A 25,372-nucleotide genomic window follows, 5' to 3' on the forward strand; every position below is an offset into this window, starting at 1 on the left:
GAGGATGAGGCTGTGCCTCAGGAAGCGAAGGGCAAGATCCTTTTATCCTGAGCACTCTGGCGTAAGAAGGGCCATAGTAAGGTGGAGGAAGAAGCTGACATACAAACTAATACAGTGATCCGTTGCAGGCTCCTCTGCACACTCTGATGTTCTGATAGATACATCTGTCGTGTGGATTCCTCACCTTGTGAATATCCCCTTGCGTCAGCAACATTCGGAAATTATTTTCGTAGCCTCGCGCCGACGTGGACTCGGACGTCATAGAGACACGACATCGCTCGCGACTCACCGACGCCTATAATAGGCCCACGCTGGCGTGATGACATCAGTTCCCTTTTTTCCGCGTCATCGACGCTAACGGTTATCGGGAATCTCAGTAGCCAACTGGTACTTTGTTGCCTTTTTGTTTCTATTTTCTGCTTCTTTGTATCTTGTCTCTTCGACGATGTCGACAAAGAAGACTGGCTTCAAGCCCTGCAGGGAATGCGGGAAAATTATGTCTATTACCGACCCACACGATGACTGAATCTGGTGTTTAAGCTCCGACCACAATGTCAATGGTTGTTCCTCTTGTTGAAAGATGAACCCGAAGGCCCTGAGGGAAAGAGAGACCAAACTCCTGGTGGCAAAATTGAAAGCTGGAAAAGGAAAATCATCGAGGTCTCGTTCTCGAAAGGCGAGGTCGAAGTCGAGGTCTAGATTTCGAGAGGAGTCATCTTCGAGGTCCGCTTCAGATCATACTTCGAAGTTGAAGAAGAAGCATAAGAAGAGGAGACATGAATCCCAACGTCGTTCCGGTAAGGAGTCGAACTCGAGGTCAAGGTCACCGAAGAAGGTACGTTCTAAGGTGGTTACTCTGGATGTCTCTGAACCGGAAGGTGAGGCCTCACCTTCGGAGTCGCGTGTTCAGTCACCGACGCCGGCTTCGAATCCGTCACCGGCGCCGTCCTCCGCCCGAGATGAGGAAGAGGTTCAAGTGGATGTGGATTCCGCGCCTGCCGAAGAGCCGAATCCGAATTCTCCTCAAGACCAGCCTGAGGGTTTCCAACCACCATTTCCAACCCCAGGCCAAGATCCATCAGCGTTTCTTAATGCTATGTATGGTGTCTTTTCAAGGGCATGGTACCCCTATGGCGCACCTTTGGGTCCCATGGGTCCGCTGGCTTTCAATCTAGGAGTCCCTCACTCCTATCCTCCTGCTCCATTTATGCCTTATAAGCCAGCCCCGACACCGCCTTGGCAATTTCCGGCTCCACCGAGGCCGTCGACGCCGGTTCCGGCGTCACCCGCTCTAGAGCGACCTCGAGAGCATCCGGCTGGACCTTCGGATTCGATACCGACGTCGAACCCGACTCCGTCGGAGCCGTTGGTGGATCTGGCTGCAAGGCGTGTGAAGGAGAGGTCCAGAAAGGAGGCTCAACGCCTTTTGGAAGAAAGAAGGTATATAGAATCTCATCCTGATATGGAAGAAGGTGAATTGGATGAAGATAGTTTTGATAAACTGGCTGATGCTAGTAGCCTGGATTTCTCCCCGGAGTGGGAGTTGCCTTCAGGCTCTGATACACCTTCTAAAGATGTCCAACCTTACCATATGGTTATGAGGAAGGCGGCAGATCTTCTTCAGTTAACTTTACCTACAGTGGAATTTAAATCCAATCTTCTCACTGAGGTTTCACATTCTCCTAGTTCTGTAGTAGAACCGTTGCTTCCATTTAATGACGCCTTGACCGAGCCCATTTTGGAAGTGTGGAAGAAACCACTGTCAGCTCCTGCAGTTTCCAAGAGTGTGGCAAGAAGGTACAGGGTTGCACCTGAAGACCCTGCTTTTTTGACTTCTCATCCTTCACCAGAGAGCCTAGTCATTCAAGCAGCTTGCTCTAAAAAGAATGTAAGTGCCTTTCCCCAGGTCCCTTGTGAAAAGGAAGCAAAGAAACAAGATCAGGTTGATAAAAATACCTTCTCCTCTGCAAGCATGGCGTTGAAGTTGACTAATGCCACTTGTCTGATGGGGAGATATGTGCATGCCCTTATGGATTCTTTGCGTGTTCTAACTCCTAAGGTTCCTGATGCCAACAGGAAGGATTTTGAGGAGGTAATCTCAGATACACAGGCAGCGGCTCGCCAAGTTATATAAAGTGGTCTGGACACTGCGGACTCTGTGGCGCGTATCATGGGCACTGCTGTCGCCACTAGAAGGTCAGCTTGGCTGAGATCCTCAGACTTTTCAGCGGATGTTCAGGCGACTTTACTGGATCTTCCGTTTGATGGGTCTGGCCTCTTGGGGAAGAAAGCTGATGCGGTCCTTGAGAGATTTAAAGACAGTAGGGCAACTGCTAAATCTTTAGGTCTTCAGATATGGAGCTCTTCGACCAACAAGAGATTCAGGGGTTTTGGTCGCTCTTCCTTTCGGATTTACCAACAAGGTCAACAGCAGCAGCAACAACAGCAGCAGCAGCAAAATTCCATGTACAGATCATACAGGGGAAAACAAAGAGCGCGTCCTCGTGGACGTCAGTCCTCTTCCTCCTCCACTTCCTCCAACCCCCCTGCCTCAGAAAAGCAGTCCTAGATCCGCCATTCAGGATCATGTGGGTCCGGTGGGGGGTCGACTTACCCATTTTCTACAAGATTGGGAATCGGTTACATCAGATCTTTGGGTTCTCAATCTTGTAGAGAATGGGTATGTCCTTCCCTTTCGGGATTTCCCTCCCAATTACCCGCCTTGCCAAGGTTTTTGCACCGAGGAACATCTGTTACTTCTACAGGAGGAAGTGTTGACTTTGTTACGAAAGAGTGCGATAGAGGTGGTCCCAGAGCAGGAAAGGGGTCAGGGATGCTACTCCCAGTATTTCCTGATACCCAAGAAGGATGGCAGACTTCGTCCAATCCTGGATCTCAGGATCTTGAATCTCTATCTGAAACAGGAGAAATTCAAGATGCTCACCCTTGCTCAGGTTCTTCAAGCGCTGCTAGAAGAAGACTGGATGGTGTCACTCGACTTGCAGGATGCGTACTTTCACATCCCAATCCTGAAGTCGCACAGGAAGTATCTCCGTTTTACGGTGGGATCGCAGCACTATCAGTTTGCGGTCCTTCCGTTTGGACTTACTACTGCGCCTCGAGTCTTCACCAAGGTGATGGCAGTGGTGGCGGCGCATCTCAGAAGGTCAGGGATTCCAGCATTCCCTTATTTGGACGACTGGCTGATCAAAGCAGAGTCGACAGAGAGAGTGCTCCATCATCTGCGAGTGACAACCCAGTTGTTGTACAGGTTGGGTTTTTCGATAAATGTACCCAAGTCTCACCTGGTGCCCTCCTAGCGCAACCTGTTCATAGGTGCAGTACTGGACACTACTGTATGTCGCGCATTCCCTCCTCCTCAAAGGATTCGCGACATACAGTAAATGATTCCTTTATTTTACATTGGAGCGGTTGTTCCAGTCCTGAAGGTCCTTCGCCTGCTCGGTCTGATGGCTTCTTGTATTCTGTTGGTCAACCATGCACGCTGGCACATGAGGGCGCTCCAGTGGCGCCTCCGCAGGCAGTGGTATCAACACAACGGAGATCTCAGGGAGTCAGTGAGGATCTCCAGAGAAGCTGTGGCGGATCTATCTTGGTGGGGCGTGGAAGGCAACCTGTCTCAGGGGAAGCCTTTTCAGCTGCCTCCTCCGGTGGCCACCGTAATAACGGATGCATCCACTCTAGGGTGGGGTGCTCATCTGGGGGATCTGGAGGTCAAGGGTCTTTGGTCTCCAGAGGAAAGGTTGCTTCACATCAACCTTCTAGAATTTCGGGCGATACGTTTGGCGCTCAAGGCCTTCCTCGCTTCCCTTCGCGGTCGTTTGGTTCAGGTCCTGACGAACAACACGACCGCGATGTGGTATGTCAACAAGCAGGGAGGTGTGAGGTCGCAGTGTCTCTGCAGAGAGGCTCTGCATCTCTGGTCCTGGGTTCAGGACCATCAGATTTGTCTGATGGCAAATCATCTGGCCGGAGTTCTGAACGTGCGAGAAGACAGTCTCAGTCGGCAGTTCTCGGCCGACCACGAGTGGAGGCTTCACCCGGAGGTGGTTCGTCACATCTTTCGGACGTGGGGGACTCCTCGGGTGGACCTGTTCGCCACTCGCGAGAATGCTCACTGCCTGTCATTCTGCAGTCTCCAGTATCCGATGCAAGGAGCCTTGGGGGACGCATTTCAGTTGAGTTGGGGAAATCAACTCCTTTACGCATTTCCTCCCATACCTTTGATTCCTCGGGTTCTGAGGATGATTCGCCAAGACCGGGCCCAAGTCATATTGGTCGCCCCGGACTGGCCAAGAAGGGTGTGGTATACAGATCTTCTCCACCTCTCCTCTCACCCGCCGCTCCGTCTCCCTCTCAGGGCAGACCTCCTCCCTCAGATGGAGGGGCAGGTTCTAGACCCCCACCTCCAGACATTACACCTTCATGCCTGGAGATTGAACGGGGCAACCTGAATTCCTTTTCTTTCCCGCCTGACGTGGTAGATGTCATCTTGTCGGCCAGGCGTGACTCCACTAAGTCCATCTATTCTTATAGATTGCCAAAATTTGTCACTTGGTGTGGGGGAAAATCTATTGACCCTTTGAGAGCCCATTTGTCTGATGTTCTCCAGTTTGCCCTTTCTTTGGCGCAGAAAGGGCTTGCTGTTGCCACAGTTAAGGCAACTTGGTCTTCCCGCCACACTTTCGCAAAGCATTACTGCTTGGATTCCGAAGTGAGGAGGGACGGCCACTTTGCGCGCTCTGTCCTCCAGGATTTGAAGAACTGGGATTTCAAGTACCCAGCGGCGCCAGGGACACGCCCAAAGTCCTCTGGGTTCCCTTGCCTTGGTATACAGAGACACTGAATACTTCTAGGTGGCGTCAGAGATCAAATTTATTAGCTGCTGCCAGTAGCAGAAATCCCAGTAACACAACACGGTGTGCAACTCAAGAAACTGCTCAATTTTACTAAGGCGAGACATCCCTATTTATACACAAAAAGGTACATTTAAAATGCACGCCCCTGCACCAAAATTCAACCAATAGAAAATACATGACATCACACAGCATCATACAGTAAAGCTCATTTTACAGTGTCCCAACCCACAAGTTAATATTTAGGCATATCTAAATAATAATCTGAAGGGCCGAACAAACCCTTAATTGAAAGCGTAACCCATGAAATGAAGAAACAGTAAAGAAAAGTAGTTTCAGATAATGTGCAAGATAACAGAAACGTAAAGAAACTTAAAAGTTAACAAATGTCTTGAATGGTGATTGGGAAAAGTGGATAACGATCTTGCAGGGAAATTGGCTTGGCAGGGTCAATTCCTAGGTAAAAGGCCAGCTTCTGAAATTAACTCCAGTGCACGAACAAAACCTTAGTTAATGTATATATGACCCAAAAAAGGTCAGACTGCTTTGCTCGCAGACTAACTTCTGAGGCCTAGTAAAAGGCAACACCAGATGGCAGTCACAACACATGGCAAAAACCTATGTTTAGAAAAGAAAGCCGTAAGGAAAGAAACAATTTAGATATTGTTTAGGATAAGATATGTGCAAGGAAACTAAAGGTTAACGAGGTTCTGAACAGTGATTGAAAAACTCAGACAACGATCAGCTAGTGAAACTGGTTTTTGCAAAAGGTCAGTTTCAGGTGAGAAGGGTTACTCTCTCTGCAGTTCATTCAGAGTCAGAAAAACCCAAGTTAATATATGCACAAACTCAGAAGGGCAGACCACTTGTTCATTGGGCCTACTTCACAGGCCTACGTGAGGGCAAGACTAAAATGGAGTCAGGTTTGAGAATTACAGAACCACAGATTTCCTGGTTTAGAAGAGTGGACGCCCTCCTTCGGGAGTGGGGACTGCTGTGGGACTCTATTCACAAGGTGAGGAATCCACACGGCAGATGTATCTATCAGAAGAACAAGTTACTTACCTTCGGTAACGCTTTTTCTGGTAGATACAATATCTGCCTGTGGATTCCTCACTGACCCGCCCGCCTCCCCATTGTCCACTCTTCTGTACCAGAGTTTCTGTAATGTACTTATTTTATTGTCAAGGAGTTGTTTATTTCAAATGTTTTATTGCATTTGCTTCACACTGTGTGTGTTACCTTGATATTTGTACTGCGTATACTGTGTATATGTCTACTGTCATTGGTCCGTCCGTGTGCCTCGAAGGCACGGAAAAAAGGGCGGAACTGATGTCATCACGCCGGCGTGGGCCTATTATAGGCGTCGGTGACGTCAGCGGAGTCGCGAGCGATTTCGTGTCTCTATGACGTCCGAGTCCACGTGGGCGCGAGGCTACGAAAAGAATTTCTGAATGTTGCTGACGCAAGGGGATATTCACAAGGTGAGGAATCCACAGGCAGATATTGTATCTACCAGAAAAAGCGTTACCGAAGGTAAGTAACTTGTTCATCTGGTGTATGCAGTAGAGGGATTGGTGATGGGACGTCAAAACCTTCCACAACTGCTTTATGGTGGGATCATGCCAGGAACCCTTCCTTCCACCACACAAGTTGTGATCGGGGTTTGGACCGCAGCTATGGAAACATTTGGGTGGGGTGGCTGGTTGAAATTAGAGACTCCACTGTGGCAGGGCACTAGACTCCTGTAGGTTGCGGCTTTGTCGTTTTTTCTGCCTGGGACACCATAAGTATTTCAACACTCGGGGGCGTGAATCATAGTGGGACGCTGCTGTCCTTCTAGGACCTACAAGTAGAATACAACATGCATCAAATGCAGTTCTTTCGATACTTTCAGCTTCGCCACGCACTTCTACTAGTCATTCAGTCAGAGGAAGCCATCCCCGAATTCTCCCCATTAGAAGCCAAAGTTCTTCTCATCAACATTAAGGAACATCCTCTGTCTGAGATCTGTAAAATGCTTTTGCTCAATTTGCCAGACTTAACGGTGGCGTGAGGAGAGCAATGGAGGCGGAGGGTTCAGATGGATGATGAGGATTGGAGGGAGTCTGTGGAAGCCCCAAGAGAGGCGGTAATTCCATCCCAGTTCGCACTAATACAATTGAAGTTTCTCCATTGCGTTTACCTCACCAGAGCCCGGCTACACCGCATGGGTCTGAAAGCTACCGGGAACTGTCTGAGGTGTGATGACTCACAGGGAGACATACCCTACACATTCTAGCACAGCCCTGCTCTCTCTCACTTCAGGAACGGAGTTCTGGGATGGTTGGAAGACGTGCTAGTTTGCAATATCCCTCAGGACCCCAAGCTTATCCTTCTTCATATCACAGATGGCCTAGGAGGAACTCGATATCAAAGGGCGCTACTCTGGCTGGGTTTGATTTTTGTCAAGCGAGACATTGCTAGAGCCTGGAAGGACAACACAGCCCCTCCTGTAGAGACATGGGCTAAGGGTATGGATTATTGTATGGGATTAGAGCGCCCGATATACATGGCGAGGGGGTGCCCCCAGAAACACTATAAAATCTGGAAGGAGTGGGCGGGACTCAGGGGCATACAGCTAGAACCATGCACGGGTAGGCTAATGTCCAATGTCAGAGGCACACGTCTAAGTAGCATTGATGCACTCAGTACACATGTTCTTCTTAACAGTTGGAGAAGGTTTCAGGTTTTTAGAAGTGGTTTTGACAGTATCAGCCGCTACCAGACGGGGCGGTGGGGGCTTTAGGGGGGAGGCATACAATACAAAAAAAGGACGTACCTTGAACAGCCGGCCACCGCCTCTCCTCCGCCCTCGTCCTGGTAATCTTCCTGCTCCGGCGAGCGGCAGCAGGAAGCACCCGGACAGACATGCTCCTCTGAGGTAATCACAACGCTGCAATGCAGACTTGTGATTGGTCTGAACGCTGTGGATCGGCACTCAGACTGGAACAGGGAGCCTGTGCATGTTCCTGACCAGGCTGTGTAATGCAGCCTGGTAGTAACATGCAAAGTGCGCATGAACTGTTTGGTCGGCCCAAGAGGGCCAGCCAAAAAGTTCATGCGCACTCTGGGAGGGCACACCACCCCTCCCCTGCCCTGGCCAGCCCCCCCTCCCCTCCCAATCACTGACTGCAAGAGAAAAAAAATTATGACAACAATGTTTTTATCATCTTATTTCCCATTTTGAGCAGTAGGGCAACGCTCCTCCGCCAAGCGGAAGAGCCGCCACTGCGTTTTGACCAATGGACTTTTTATCACATTTATAGCTAGCCAGTTTCTAGATACAGTGTCATACACATCTCTCATTAAACATTATTGTATGGAAACAGGTGTGAGAAAGCGGGTGGTGACTAAGCCTTGGTGAAATTTGTGTAGATTCCTTTGTGGCTCTTACACAAAATGTCAGACCAGAATTTGCTTAGTTTAAAATGCATCCCTGTGTCCCATAAGGATCCATTTTGCTCTAAAAATAGCGTAACTCATGTGTGACGTGAACAAGAGGCTCTAGTGTTCTGTTAATTGGTGCTGTTTGTATGCTCCTGTGATAGAATTTTTACCTCAGTTAAATCTCAATTACGTGATGTGACGTAATAGCATAATCATGGACATTTCACTTGAAATGCCAGAAATTATGCAAGTTTAGGCTAGCGTAAATGTAATTCTGCTGGCCCTAGTTCTGCCCTCTAAAAACTCCCTGGTTTTATTTTGCTTGTTCACCCCTTGGTTTTTGGACCTCTGCTGTGAGTCTCTCTAATGGAGCTTCACCCAGTATAATCTTCTATTTAATATGAATTTGAGCTGCAACTGTCAGCGCCTACGTTTCAATGTAAGGTCAGCTGCTCTGTGCATCTGGGGTAAAGAACAGTTATTGCTTGGCATGGCTTCACAAGCATGTACGTGTGTATTGATGCTGAGAGTTTGATTGCCTTTCTAACTCTACCTGGTATCTGCACACAGGTAACACTGTTGCAGATAAGACACAGATTATATTGGCTATGCCAGCTAAGGCCTTATAATTTAATTGAGGATCCGAGAAGAAATGTCCTATTGGCTGAAGTGCAGAATCTGTAATGTTTAAACTGTTTTAGCACTTGAGGAAAATGTGTCGAAATGGTAACTTCTGATTGGCGCAACATGGGAAAACAATTGGCTTGGCTTTTGCTATTTTTTCCTTGATCCCATGCGAATATTCAAAGTCAGTTTTGTCCTATATTCTTTCATTTATTTATTTTGAAATTGGACATGTTTCCCTGAGCCAGCCTCAATGGAATTGAAGATTTCAGCTTCCCTGCTGATCTAGGTTAATGACTCTGCTGTCTGGCTGGCAGTTCAAAGCTCCCCTATGAAAGCTTAAAGCTCTCCCAAGAGAGGATGAGTGGGGAGAAATTTTCACAAGATAGTTTGTTATCTCTCTCAGACAAGCACTGTCGGGATAATCTCAAGTTGGACAAAAAGAGGGAAGGCAGATGCCTGGCTCCAGTTAACAAATGTATTCCCTTTCAGACTTGGATGGGGGGAAACCAGATATGGATGAGCAGAGTTGGACTTTCAAAGAGGGATGTTGCTTTGAGCGGCCATTTTGAGATCTCCCATACAACTGGACAGCCCAGAGGCTACTCTCTGGAAGTGGGTGTCAGGGATGGAGGAGGATGTGGCATCTCTGGACTGGCTTGAGACTCCTATGTTCTAGAAATGTCTACCGACATTTTTAACCCCATGCACAAGGGGATAACCTTTGAGAAGAGGGGGAAAACAAGAAGGAGAAGGATAGACCCACAGTGTGAACAAACTCTTGACTTTGGGCTTTGACTTCAAAGACATGTTTTGTCCTCTAGAACTAGTTGGTATGGCTCTCTTGTGATTTTGGCAACGACTAGAAATAGGCGCAATTACCAAAATTTCACAATGGTGCAAAAATGAAATTCAGGATAGTGAACTAAAGTGGGCATGAGAGATCAGGGGGAAATTAACAAAGTTATGTAAGAAGATGAGCGTTAATGTAGGCCCTACTGTCTCTGTGGCTAATATTGATAAAAAGTTCCTGAGGTCAGCGGGGAAGGAATTATCGCATGCACAGGACAAAAATCTCGCTAGTAAAACTTCGATCTGTTTTATGATTGACGCATGGAATAATGATAAATGTTTCCCCATCACTGATAAGTTACCGGACCGCAAATTACGGAATGAGGTTCGGAGGGTAAGAATTGGGGTAAACCCTTGTTACATGAACAATTCTGTAAAGCGGGCTATGATCAATGAGGAGGGAATCTGCTTTTGCTCTTTGGGGTCCAAATGTGATATGCTGCACATCTTATTTGATTGCCTGAAATTTTTGGACTTACGTATTACATTTTTAAAACCAATTTTTATGAAATATGATATTAAAACTAGGACCCAGGCTGTGACACTGATGACAGAAATGGCCCACTTAGATATTGCTGTGGCTATGGGGAAATATATGCAAAAAGTGAAGGCAGTTTTATATCTTTTTAACGAGTTTTAATACATAGCTATTTTTAGATCAGATAATTGTAGGTTTTTAGACTAAATATGTTTTAGGAGGTTTTATGTGTGCTAATGAAATGCTTTGTTTAGCTTGTTGGATGAACCTTTTATCGACATGTATTGTTTGTGGACCAACGGTCCGAATAAACGTAAAATAAACTTGATACTTGAAACTTGAACTCCTCTAGAACTAGCACTACTATTTTACCACCACCATTTTGGGGACAGTAGAGGGAGTACTTGCTGGAGACCCAGAGGGAACGGGGGCCACTTAGACATCTAAGGACTGTTTCTAGCCGTAACTGTCCTAGGAAGGGGTTTCCCAGGCTACAGCTGTACACAAAGGCACCCTGCAGGTAGCCAAAGGCCTAAGCGATTGGGAAGTAAAGCAGGAAGAGTGGTTGCCTTGAGGAAGGGGGGTGCTACTGCAGGGATACTGCAGGTCAGAATCTAGCAAGTGCTAAAATAGCAGGAAATGCCCTAGGATCTAATCATTCTACAGCTGGTAGTCTAAAAGTGCAAAGGGGCAATAGAAGGTATTTTCAACTATTCAGAAAAATGACCCAAACAATTAGGAGCCTTAGAAGACCACCCTGGTGGCTGGAGTACCCTGCCAGGAACATGATTGAGAAAGTCCTGTTAAAAACAGCCGATTAGGGTCAGCAATAATATCTAAGCTTTAACTGCTCATATTATCAGTGAAGGAATAATCTGCTCAGGCTACCTGAGACTCCTGGAACACTCTAGGACGAAGGGCCTCATTACGAGTTTGGAAGTGCAGGAGCAAGACCGCCAAAACTGCGTTTGAACCGCCTGCCAGATTAAGAGTTTTCACGTGCCGGGGGGCGGTTCTTTGGCATCCCCACGACGGTGCCTGTAAAATAGGCACCACAATTAGAACGTCAAAATCAGTAACTGCACGACATCAACTGCTGCAATCTATGCCGTGCAGGTACTGGGATGCGTGCACACAGGGGGGCACAACATGTGCCCCCCTGCATGCATCCACTGGTGCAGAGGCACAAGGGGGTCCTCTAGCCCCCCCTTTGTTTCCTCACCACAACACTTTTCATGGCGGTGGCACCACCATGAAAAGTGTGGCAGTGAGAAAACTCATAATATGATTGCGGTCCGCATGCACCCACTGGTGCAGTGGCACAAGGGGGTCCTGTAGGCCCCCCCTTTGCTTCCTCACCGCAACACTTTTCATGGAGGTCGCACCACCATGAAAAGTGTGGCGATGAGAAAACTCATAATATAATTTCGGCCCAGCCAAGCATATTGCAGCCTCAAGACTGCCGTGCCACTGTTGTGGTGGTGTCAGGGGACCTCCCTAGTTGTAATAGGGCAGTCGGAAGACCGCCACTGCCTCGCCCCCACAAGCCTTGCGGTCCGTGGACTGCCAAACTTGTAATGAGGCCCAAAGGTACCAAAAGCTCAGTTTCTTTTCACCTCCCCCCAGCGAGCCCATAAATCTGTGGGTCCCCAAGGGGGCTAGCAAGAATCCTAATGGTGTTGTGAATTTTTCTAGATGACCTATTTGAAGTGGGGACGAAGACCAAACATTCTGAGTGACATTCAGCAAGAGGCTCTTCTGACAAAAAGGAGGACGACCAGCACTACTTTCCTTTCCACGCCCTTACCACAGAAGACCAGAGCGCCCTTGTGGAAGGACAGAGAGCAATGTAGGAGCAAACTAGCAACAGAAACAAGTGTGCTCAGTAGGGCGAGGAGCCCTACTGCCCATGCAGGTTTTAGGGCTCCAGCATGGCCAACTGATTGAGTGTGGCAGGTGCCCAATGAGGGCAGGAGCACCTGCTTTAGGATCCTGGCACTGGCAGGAGATTTAATTTAAGTAAAAAAACAAAAATAATTATGTTCGGGCTACATTGTTCATTACCTAAAAAGGATCGCTTGCGGAAGAAGTAGCGCCCCATGAGCCCCTTCATGGGATGGAAAATTGTGTATGAGGGTCAGGGAGTAGCAACAATATTTAAAAGTTATCTTGCTGGAAGTCTCCAGGAAGCAATGCAGGCCCCACGGGAGACAGGGCCGGACTGGGAACCACAACCGGCCCTGGCAAAGTGCTCGGCCGCCCCCCCTCCCCACTCAGGGTGGTGCGGGGGGGGGGGTTGGAGGTGCCGCCGAGCTCTTTGCCGGTGCCGGTTTTCGGCCGATTTTGGTACAGGGCCAATTTTGCAGCTATGCTGCAAAAACGACCCTGTAACAAAAACGGCCCCCAGGGGCCCAAAACCGGCCCCCACCCATGCAGTACACCGGGGGATTGCCCGGTGCCCGCAATGGCCAGTCCAGCCCTGACGGGAGATCCCCAAGACAGTTGTCAAGCTGCAACACCCTCAGACTGCCTGGGCTCAGTGTCAGTGGCAACAGAGAGATTTCAAGTATTTCAAACATTTCCTGGGGGCTGACCTCATGGTGTTCTCTGGGATGTAGTGAATCAGTTGAGTTGTTGGGTCCTCAGGAATTGTTAGGTAACTTGGTGGTTGATAGAACAAGGCTTTTACTGAAATATTCAATGGTACTGCTGCCCGTACTCTACAATACACCTTTAGAGGTTGGCCTCATTGTTTTCTGCACCTGCTATTTGGTATGTGTTTGTTCCTGCAGATAGTATTTAGTTTTGTGTGTTTCAAAGTACTTCAAAAATTCGTAATTAGGGCCAGGTGTTCACCTTTTTGGTAATATCCATCACATTCCATGGCACGTTCGTCCGGGATGACAGGAGTTTCCAGAGACCAATAAAATCATATCTACCTCTGGACAGGGTGGCATTTCTGACCTGCCTACCTTGATAACCAGGTTTTTTTCATTGATGTACTTCTCATGCTCAGTGTCATCAGAGCTAGCATAAGCCATTTATTTCTGCTTCTCAATGTAAAGGGAAAATCAGGAGGTGTATGTGTGCTGAGCAATGCAAGATCCTTTCTCATAAGAAAATTAATATGCATGGCAGAGAGACTCTGCCATAATGGCCTGCATCCCAGTCACCTGGGTCTAAAGGGATTGAGTGCTGACACATGCATCATCCATTTCTAGGGAAATATTTTGATAGTTCTACTTCTGCTGCCAGGGTTTCATCTATCAGTATCAAATATTCCCTAACCCCATTGGTATAAATGCACCACAATGTTTGAGGTGGCATTGGAGAGTCACTATATCCAGGTGAGAGTGGTGGGCGGTGGAGCCGGGTGGGTGGGGGTGAGGGGATTTTGACAAACGGCGGCGAGGGAAAATTAATTATTTATTTAATCTTCCCTCGCCATCGTCCGTCGCAATCCACCCCACCCGGCACATCTGTTACCTGCACGGGCTGCGGCTGACTATATCGCTTGTGAAGTAGTGCTTGTCAAAAATATTGCATGTACTATATTGACTTCCATCATATTGTCAAGGCAAGTAGAGCTGGAGTTAATAAGAATGATAAATGTATACTTCCCTATATACACTTACCTGAGCAATATAGTGATAGATGACATGGTACTCCCAATATATTATTGGGCTGATATTGCTGACAACTGGGAAGATGATAGTGGCATTACACACCCTTTGACGTTTGACAACCTCACAGTGTTAGCCTGCCCTAAACATTCCACTGGCTGCTGTTTGCTTTGAGGGCCCCAATTTCTGTACAAAGGGCTATGAGAGGGAAATACAAAAGTAACAAGCATGAGCAAAGCCAAGTGGTCTTGTTTTTTTAAACAAGCATTGCCAACACCAGATGGCCTGGCTTGAAACTGAAAATGCAAACCAGGCCCATCTGCTTTGCTCCTGTTTGTTCGTACTTCATGCTCTGTCCTAGTAATTGCTGTTTTTGCACTCCGTAGCTGCAAAAGACATGAAATTTATATAAGCAGAAATATCTTTAAAATGTTCAGCTGAATGTGGCATTTACATGCCCTCCAGGTTTAGAAAAACAGCAGTTTGTCAGTCCTGTTGCAGGCTTTTTGTGATAGGTCCCTGGAATCAGACACAAATCCTTTTCTGTAGTAAGATACAGCATCTTAGGCTGTTGCTAGAGATCCCTTGGTGTCAGACATAAGTCCTTTTCTGCAGCAGGCTGAAGTATCTTCGTCGTTGTTAAAGGTATCTAGAGTCAGAAACATATCTTTTCTGAAGCAGGGTGTAGTATCTTAGGCTGTTACTAGTGGCCGCTGGAGTCAAACACAAATCCTTTTCTATAGCACGCTGCAGTACCTTAGGTCATCACTAGAGGGCCCTGGAGACAGATCAGCTTTTTTCTGAAGGAGGACACAGTACCTTAGGTTGTTATTGCAGGCCCTTGGGCTAAGAAACAAGTGTTTTCTGAAGCATGATTCAGTATCTTAGGATTTTATGAGAGGCCTCTCGGGTCAGACACAGATCCTTTTAGCAGCAGGATTCGGTACCTTAGGTTGTTACTTGAGGTCACTGGAGTCAGGAACAGAGCTTCTCTTTAGCAAGGTCTAGTACCTTACAACACTACTAGAAGTCTCTGGGGTCAGACACTAATCCTTCTCTGTAGAAGGCTGTGGTACCTTAGGCCATTACTAGGGTCAATAACAATTTAACATCTAGGGTCAATAACAATTTAACATCTAGGGTCAATAACAATTTAACATCTAGGGTCAATAACAATTTTTGCTGTAGCAATGGTAAGTACCTTAGATTGTGACTAGAGGTTGCTGGATTCAGAGATATGTTGTTGTTGAAGTGAGGCTGCAGGACTTTATGCAATTACTCAAGGTCCCACTGGTGCCACCCCTTCCCCTTCAGTATCAGGATACCACAGAATTATGAATAAAGCAGATGGCCTTAAATGTCTTTGGTTAAAAGTGGACACAAAATAATTGCAAAAAATGACTGTTTTGGTTTTCAGCAGGCCAGATCACATAGAGTGCGCAACTGCAGCATATATTTTGCATATTCTGTTACATAGGTCTATTGATTTGCACTTCCTTTCTATGGCATAAATAAACATGCTGAAGCCGGGTTATGATGACAATAGGCATTATTAAGGCTCTGAGTGCATTCCTGTATGGTCTGCAAGAAAACTGTCTAAAAGCATTTTTTTTTAAATATGCTTATTACATTTTATCAGCACATCCCCTAAACTCAGGCATAATTTGAGAATAAACAATCCACCTACAGTCGGTCAGATCAACCCTGTCACAATTTAAAATACAATAGCAGCGGATTCAATCTTAATCTCTTGTGATGCCTTTGCAGCTCCAGCCTCCATCCACCGTAACTTCTCTACTTATTATTTTATACCCCAGGGGCGTAGCTTCAGGGGTGACGTTTGGGGTGTTACACCGCCCTACATTTTTTTATTTTTTAGTAAAAATTGTTGTGGACAAGGCCTTCAGTCAGTTATTGTGAAGTTTCTGTCAGATTTCACCTGGGAGTTTTACATGCCCACACTGACAAAAACACATGCACATACACTCACTAACGTCACTGGTTTGAAGGCCTTAAAACGGTTGATTAGTTTGAAAAATGTTGTGTTTTAAGTGCCTCTAATAATCAGCCCTCGTCTCTCTTTCTACTGCCCCTTAAGCCCCCCTCATGTCCTCGTATAATGTGTTTTGACAAGTCACCCCAGCATTACTGTTGCCGTAGTTACAGTTCAGGCCTATCATTACATATTGATGATTGGATACAGGTAGAAGCGCACTTCCCCCTTCCCATATTATTGCTCTAATTTAATCTTCCCAGTTTGCCAGGTATACTCCTGCTCCTTTTTTGCTTTCATGGTGGTCTAATATCAGCATCTCTGCCCACTTCACCAGGGGCTGTATTATAGAAAGTGCCCCGGGGGCGCAATGGGCATGTGCGCGTCCCGTGGCACTTTGGTGTTACAGAAGGGGCCGCAGATGCTTGTGCAGCTCTTTCTGTAATATAGATAGCGCTGGCGCACATATAGTGCCAGCGCCTTCACCAGAGGGTGTACCATCATTTGCATGGGGGCGTGGCTCCATGCAAATGAATCCCTTTGCCTCTGTGCCCGCGCCGTATTACCGAGGCAAAGAAGCTGTCAGGAGGAGCACTGAGTGCAGCTCTCGTGAACGGGCAAAGAGGGTCCTATGGATCCCCAGACATCCCCTTGCAGGTGGGTGCAGTCACTCACTGCACCCGCCTGCAAGGAGTTGCCTAATCCCCCTTAAAAAGTGCAGACGAGCTGTAACCTGCAAAGTGAAACACGGAGTGGCTGCTTCAAAGCCACTCTGTATTTCACTTGAATGCGCTGCCCCCAGGGCAGCACGAGTTTGTGGCTGCCCTGGGGGCAGCGCATTCAATGTATTATGGCGCATTCCCCTAGCTTGAAATGTGCATCCAGCGCTAACAAGAAAAATGTGGTGCATTCCATAATATGGGCCCTGGTTACCTCCGTTAGCCTATTGTCTTTTCTAGTGAGCCTAACATTCTTAGCTAATACCAGGCACTTGCATTTAAAGAGAGCACAATTTTTTAGTTACAACAATAAGTTTTATTTGCTGTTATAATATAGAAAGTGGTTATTAGTAATGCAGCTGAGGGTGTGTTTGAAGTGCTGATGCCACCCTTTCACTTCCAGGGAAGAGGGCAAAAAGTTGATTGTGTTGTAGTTTTCAGCAGACCAGACCTGAGCTCTATTATTCTTGAAAGTGAATGGAGGGAGGGAGCACACTGCCACACACCCCAGGGCTCAATTTGCCCCAATGCATCATGGTAAATGCAGTGCATGATAACACTTACTTCATTAGTAGTCTTTCATTTTTCACCCTTGTTGGTGAACTTGTGCTGTGTAACTTTAGGCACATGTTTCTGGACTAATTCCTTAATCAGTAGAGAGCAACACGCCATGTTGGGTGCGCTGGCATTGCTGTCCAAAGTCTTCTGAGATCTCTGCGCTACTTACTGGGTGCAGGTGCATCAACACAAGCTCGTCAGCTCAGACATTGGACAGCACTACTACTCAAGTAAGTGTTATCATGCACTGCATTTACCATGATGCATTGGGATGAACGGATTGCTGGGATGTGAGGCAGCGGGCTCGCACCCTCCTCTGTTAATCTTGAAAGTGGTAATGAGTCACACTGATGTGACATGCATGAAGCACAGTGAAGAAAAGGAGGAGAAGGGAAAGTGAAGAAGGTGGGAGTGAGAGGGAAAGTAAGAGAGCAGAAGTGAGAAGTGGAGGGAAAGTGAGAGTGCTGAAATGTGTGGGACTACTTCTTGTTTCTCATCTCCAAACAATGGTGCAATGTAACCTTCAATAGAATGGATTGATGTTCAGCACATTCAAGCAACGGAAAACCATTAACTCTTTGCCATAATGATATACATACATACATCATGAAAGGGTGTCCACAGGGCGCCCTCATGATCTACATATACGTCAATGGGGGAAAAGTCCCCTCTGCTCCCAGTGGCCAATAAAAAATAAATTATCCTCCCAAACTGGGTACATAAATGCTCGCACACGCACACACATCCACTTCCACACAAGGACCTCAGTGAAAAGTTTGGACACCAAACAGAGCCTGGCTCCTTGCTTTGTCATACACCAAATATACAACTGCGCGCCACCAAGGTTTCGGACTCTGTTCGGATGTTTTTATTAGCCTCCATTAGCATCAGAAAAAAATTCTAAAATGCAGGCCGTTGCGGGCACCGGGCAATCCCCCGGTGCACTGCAAGGGTGGGGGCGGGTTTCCGGGCCCCTGGGGGCCGTTTTTGTAACAGGGCCGTTTTTGCTCGGCCGCACCCCCAACTGGGGGGAGGGTTCTGGGGCGGGGGGGGGGGAGCGGCTGGGCGGCCCAGCACTTTGCCAGGGCTGGTTTTGGTTCCCAGTCCGGCCCTGCTAAAATGGCAATTCTTTTCTGTACTTCTGAAAATCTTTCATCTTAGCTATAAATGTTTCATTCTCCTGCTCAAGCAACCTCTGCATTATATCTTTCACTCATGCCTGGAGGGCTACATGCACACTTTGAATTTTGGCGCCATCCAAAAATATATTAACCAACTCTCTCTGAATTCTGTGCTGTTTTATCATATGTACCATCTGTAACTCATCTAGCAGACTGACACATTTGTTGTATCTTCTTCATTGTTGTCTTACTTAGCAGCTTTAGCTAACTCCTCTGCCTCCCCTGTTGTTTTAACTGATATCTCTCTTTTTATCTCAACCCTTAGGGCCTCATTACGATGTTGGTTGGACCGCCACTGACAAGCTGTCAGTGGTGGACCCACCGAAAGACAGCCCTTCGGTCTGACCGCCGCATTATGATGCAGGCGATTGGACCGAAACCATCGGGGGAAGACTGCCGGCTCCGACTAAATTTAAATCCCATCGGGGCAGCGGTCGGAATTGTATCCCTTGAGTGGCGGCAGTGTTGTGGCAGGCACCACCATGGGGTTTACGATGTCCCTTTCCGACAGCCTTTTGATGGATTCTCTGCAAATGGGGCAACCCAATAAATACACTACATAATTTATCACCAATTCATTGTTAATAATAATGTGCGGAGTAAAGCGATCACTACATAGTGAGGTTACAACTTTAAACTCTTGTATTGAATTAAAGTGGTTCCAAGAAACCAGGGTGGGATCTTAAACTTCATGCCTCTGTTGGAGACATATGTATATGTACAGGGTTGGTCCAGTGCTTAATTTGAGCCAGTGTTTGCAGTTGGGGCCCAGGGGTGCTCATTTTTGGGGACCTGAACTTATTTTTCCTTATCAGAATTTTGACTCCACCAAAGAGGGAAAAACACAGGGGAAAGGGGGAACAGAAAGAAAAACAGACAAATATAGAAACCAGGGATGGAAAAGGACATATGGGAGTGAGATAAAGAGGCAAAGATTGTCTGGTAGTGGATGAAAGAGGCATGAGGTGGAATCAAGACTATTTTGCACCTCGGCTTTCAATAGCGCAGTCCATGGACTGTTGAGCAAACTATAGGTCCCAGAACGTATTCTTCTAAAAATTAAGCTCTGAGTTGCCTGTGTGCCAACGGCCGAATTAGCAGCCAGAATCCCAGGCTGTGCATGGCCATCATTAAAGCTCCTCCCTTTATTTTTATTATTTACCTCTAGCTCTCTTCATTTGCAGCTGTACATCTAGTAGTTAAGACAAGTAATTGATCAGTGCAGGAATAGATTTTGAAATATTTTTGGTGATGAAATGATAGCGTAGAACGGATTTAATTCTCAAGTAATCTTTTTATGATGATTAGGACGAATTCGGGGCAGGAGAACATGTTGATTCAAAGCCCCAACAAGATGAAATCTACTGATTAACATCTCAATGACACTGGCCCTCTAGTTAGGGTCACTTCTAATTTGTCTTGTCCAGGGAAGGATAATATAATCAGGGTAAAATGGAGTTATTGCAGCAAAATAGGCTGCACGACATTCATAAGGAAGCTAGCAACAAATAGAAGCAAAGGGGACATTTATGCTGTCTAAGTGAAGACTGAGTAAACACTGAGCATGGACGGTGCTGACCACTATTTTAAAAGAGAAAGAACACAGGCTCCAATTACGAAGGACTTTTTTAGGTGTCATTCAGAATAATGCCTGGAAAAGGTGCTACTTCCTTCTGTGCAAGTTACAACTGATCACAAACGTACAACTGTAGTAGCCACAGGAATGGAGATCCAATCTGAGGCAGCGGTGCTAGTCTACATTAATCCGCGTACACACATGCACACAAGCAGTGCATGCAGGTGGTAGCACCACAACCAACCAGCAGACAACTTGTAGACGATATAGTCAAGCAATGCCTCTGCATGACACAAGGGACTTATGGCGAAATCCCTTTGTACATTAAAGCACACTAGACAAATTGAACAGCAATGCAGAAGGCTACCATGAGTGTGACGCGCAAGGTTGTTATCTCCCCATGTGCAGCACCAACCACTTCCTACAAGCCTGTCACAGTAATGCACTCAATGTTAACACAGCTGGGAATTGAATAACCTGCTTTGAAGGCATTTGGTTCAGCTGTCTCTGTCATCTTGCTGCATACGCTAGAAATGAAAGGTGCACTTCATCAGGGTGAAAAAACAAATAGAGCCTCGATTACAAGTTTGGCGGTCCATGGACCGCTGTTCCCTTATGGTGTTGCGGCGGTCAGGAGGCCGCAATATGCTTGGTGGAACCGCTAAGCATATTACGAGTTTCCTCTTTGCAGGGGGTGTCATGGAGGTTCTTACTCCATAAACACGTGGCAGAAAGGTACCTCCTCCGCATGTGGATGCACACAGGGGGGCACAACATCAAGTATTCCACCTGCTGCACCATTGTGGAAATCGCCGACTTGATGATGGCAATCCGGATTTTAGCTCTGGCCAAGATCACAGAAGCTTCATTGCAATTTGCTTGACAGTGCTGGGTTGCCATTCCCACATTCTGTAGTTCTGATGTTGGTAATTCCAAAAAGCTTAGCAATCAACAAATCGGCTGTGTATTTGCGCCGTAAGTGCTTGCTTGATCGATCTTACACCAAGCTGATTAAAACATGGGCGTAAAAACTTCACTCTTAGAAGCATTATGAAGGGAGAGATACAGATTGTGTGCTACTGATTGCAATCAATAACCCCACCCGTTGCAGCATTTACATGACATCTGGTTCATCCATGACTTTGATGTTGTCTAAGGTAACGATAAAAACCTCAAACGTATGAATCTGGCTCTTGTGGTCTATTTTCTGTTCATGGAAAGACATGATTGGGGTGAGGGCGAAGGATATGATGGTAACAGAAGCTGCGCTGTAGACAATTTGCCCAAAGGCTTCAACATTTTTCATGTAAGAGTGCATCCTAGCCGCCGACTGTGCTTGTCCTTTGAAATTAGGTTATTCAATGTTGTTATCCCAAATTTCTTTGAGCTGTTATTCACTTAGGGTTTTACCCGGTTTGGCAATGCCATTGCTGTTCTGAATTTTTAAAATGATCTTCCAGTTCCTTCCAGGTCAGGGATTTTAAGGACTCCACGGGTGCGTTCATTAATTTGAAGCAAACTGTAATAAACTGTGGGACCGCATTGGGGTTTCTACTCTGGGGGACGTTATGCGAAGAAAGGTGCAATTTTTTTCAGACCCTGCAGATGGTACATCAGGGCCATTGCAGCACCTTTCACTGTTACCTTCAGCTTTGTCATGCACTGACCCCTTACATTAGCACCCTGTCTGATCTTCCCGTGTTTAACCCATTATAGGGCAAACTTTTTATGGGCAACCTGGGAGATCATAAATCCATGAAGGTCTATCAGACGCTTATCTAGCCATCCGAACTCATTTAGTACCCTTCGGGCAGTATGGGAGGCTGATGTGGGGACTCTTGAGAATGTGGATTGGACTGAGGGACTGCATGACTGCTGTGGCTGCTATTGCAGCCAGACTGTGGCTGATTCAGTTTAAATATCTTCACAGGGTTTATTTTATGTGTCATTGCTTTGGTGGATGGGGGATATAGTCTCCTTGTCCTGTCTTTGTTACCGCACTCGCGGCGGCACATTTATTCACATAGTATTGAGCTCTCCTGAGTTGAGGCATTTCTGACATGGGATGACAGCCGGTTTGGGCAGGGTTTTGTCCTCACCGATTCCAATGGACCTGAAACTCACCCTCTCGATGTCACCAACTATTTAGGTGGTGATAGGTGTGAACTGTCACTTTTATTTTTGAATCTGACTTGATCAAAACAGGATGTAGCACGGAATGGAAGGCCAAGACTCCCCCGTATCTGGCTGTGTGGAAAAGAGGGATGAACCACTCTGTATGGATTTTACAAGTGGCAGTTTATAAAGCAAGAGGCTGACCCCAGAAACACCCCAAGATATGGCAGGTATGGGCGGATTATCGGGGCGTAGAATTGGAACCCATCCCTCCTGTGTATCGCTTGGTTCATGATGAAGTCTGGACATTCATGGGATGAGGGCAGGTTGGGTGGGTGCCGGACAAGCAGTGCAACATTTGGACTTCTGTGTTTCATTGATGGAATTTGGGTGGGGGGCAGCGCGGGGAAAAGGGTGCAGGTATTTGGTTTTCGTCCGGCCTTTTTTTTACTCTAATTCTATCGAACCATGTTCCTCATTTCAACTTAAAAAATAAATGAAATGTTTAAAAAAAAATAATAATAATAAATTGCTAATGTGCCAGAGTTGTTATGTTGACGATGCCAAACTCAAGCCTGAGTTGACAAACTGGTGTTCCCTTTGGTGACCCGAACACAGACCTAATTGTGGAAAATAGATTTTTTGAGGTCTAAATGGAGCTTGGAACCACAGGTAGAGGACCCGTATAATACTGCTGGGGCTAGCTTCGCTTGGAATACTTCTAGCACACAAGTACCACTTGGGCTATTCAAGCTTCTGTAATTTTTTCATTGTTGGTTTTCCAGAGAGAGGATACGAGTTTGAATCAATCCGAGCTGGTTTTTCAATTTTAAATTAGTATCTAACTATACTCGTAAAAAAAGATATGACGCTATGGTAGATATCTTTTGGTTTCCTCTCCACCATACGTAGTTGGTCTTGCGGTGTCCACATTTCATGATCTTTGCTTTTGGCAAACATAATATTAATGTGTTTCCTTGGTTGTACTGCTGCAGGCCGTTTAGGGCTCTTTGGAGGGCAATAGCAATAACAAACCGTAGAAGTGGAAGATGTCTTGCCCCTAGCTTTGTGGAAAGAGCTTCGGCTTTTTCAAAGATGGTCTGCTGTATATAGATTGAGAAACACAGATGCCAACACACAGCTCTGTTTCAAGCCCCGGTTGATTGGAATTATCTTGGAGATTGATGAGCCGTTAGCCAACTTTCATATTACCCGTTTGTCAGCGTATAGGAGGCAAATCGCTCTAAAGTGTTGTTCTGGAATATTCCAATCGTTTAACTTTTGCCACCGTGTTCTACGGTTGACTTTGTCAAAGGCGACACTTAAATCCAGAAGGAACACATACAGAGATGAGATGTGACCGATCGCCTTGTTAGCTAATAGGTTAATGTTTGTTATATTGACCAATGTCTCAGCCTTTTCTTCACCCAGTCTGGAATATTAGCAAGATCATTCGTTTGTTAGCAGAATCTTCTAGTTCTGCCACCAGCGCTTTAGCGAAAGCCTTGACTTCAGTGTCAAGGAGAGCTATTGATGATGATACTGAGGATGTTAGGTGGGCCCCTTTTTGTGAATGGGGTGTAATATTTAACCCCACCATTTTTGTGGGTAGTTTCAGTGACTAAGATTTCTTTAAATTGAATCAGTTGGGAGATTCTCCCAGCTGTCTAGGTTGTGTTTGAAAACTGCCATGGGCACTCCATTTGACCCAGGTGCTCCGCTGCTTTTGAAGATGATACATTTTTTACTATGTCCAGGGATTTGCTCATTAGTCTTAATAATGTGCAAGTGTGGCCTACTCACGGCTCGTTGGCTTTTACTATGTCCGATACTGAAATTATCAGCTGTGAGTTGGCATTAGGGTGCGGGCTTCGGCCATCAAGTGGGCCCCATTTTTGGTAGTTCCAGGGATTTGTTCATTGATCTTGGTAAGTATGCATTTCTACACCTGGCTCGTTAGGATATTCTAAGTTGTAAATTAGCCTCCAGAATGTCTTGCTGTCCCTAGTGCTAGCCCATTTACTGATATTGTACCATCTCCTACTCTCAGATGTTGTCTTTGTTTCCCCACATTTGACTCTGTATTTATTTTTTCGTCTTTTGATGGTTGATTTATTGCTACATGGCCATGTTTTTCAAGTTGTTTTAGCTGTTGATGATAGATTTTCTCAATGTTTACAGCTCGTCCTTATACCATGTGTGTTCTACTGGGTTTAGAGGCTGCCTCTACATATCATGGTTTTGCAATCCCCTATGAATTTTAGTGGGTAGAGTAGTCTACCAATGAGGAAATGATCCTTTCCAAGGTTGCAATTTTTGTTAGACCTTCATTCAGATGGGCCATTGTAGTTAACAGATCTTCACCCCAGACCAATCCTTGGCTTTTAGTCAAATCAATTTCACCACCTGCAGAAATGGCCCCACGGAGACCTTGCCTGACGTCGGCACCCCCCCTCCCTCCCCCCAGGCCTCCATCCTAGGTATGATAACACAAGTAATTTTGGATAATACTGTCCTTTGATTTTCACAGTGTCCCCAGCCTGTATTAATGTTACCTGACATTCTACATATCTCTGAATTGTTTACTGCTTACCCTGTGTCTGTTACTAATTGATACCCATTTTATTGAACTCATAAGGGTAAAGGTTCATTGAACCCTACTCGAATTCAAATTTATAATTTGTATGTTGCTCACTTAGGGCCTGTTTTAGAGTTTGGTGGATAAGGTACTCTATCACAAACATGACGGATAGCCCATCGGCTCTATCACAAGTGCGATAGAATATAACGTGCTTGTAATACAACAGACAGGGCATTCGTCACGTTTGTGACCGACTAACCCGTCCGCCAAACTGTAAATCGGGTCCTTAGTGTGGCACCAGATTCTTAACCACATCTTAAGGGATTGTTTCACCACAGTCTTCTGATCCTCCTCCTGCTGTCTGAACATTGTATATCTGCATATGTCTTCTCCTTTCCCCTTTTCTGTTTCTGTTTTGACTTGGTTATTTATGTTCTAATGTGGTATAGTTCAAAATAATGTAAAACCTTTGTAGTAAGGAATGTATCCTCCTGTTATTAGGCATCTGTGCTTTGCATCTTACATGAGATATGTCCAAATCTAGTTTCACCTATTACTGCAGGCATTGCATGTGTTAAATGAGATGTCTACTTTGAGGCAAATTCATGGGATGTGATTGAAGTGTACTGTCTCACCATTTCTGACTATTTATGGTTTCCTACATTTCCCATGTTAGTGATCATTTTCCTTTAAATTGTGCTATCCATTAAACGAGTAAGACCTCCATTCCCTAGAACCATCTCTCTGTCTATGTTTCCATTGTCTT

General features: G+C 46.1%; 1 protein-coding gene across 9 annotated transcripts in view; it reads left to right on the plus strand.

Moving 5' to 3' along the window:
* The window catches only part of SLC24A2 (solute carrier family 24 member 2), a 901,628-nt gene that overhangs the window by 569,666 nt on the left and 306,590 nt on the right, over nucleotides 1-25,372 (plus strand). The gene's annotated exons all lie outside the window — the stretch shown is intronic.

The sequence above is a fragment of the Lissotriton helveticus genome, chromosome 2_1, assembly GCF_964261635.1.
Source record: "Lissotriton helveticus chromosome 2_1, aLisHel1.1, whole genome shotgun sequence".
Lineage (NCBI taxonomy): Eukaryota > Metazoa > Chordata > Amphibia > Caudata > Salamandridae > Lissotriton > Lissotriton helveticus.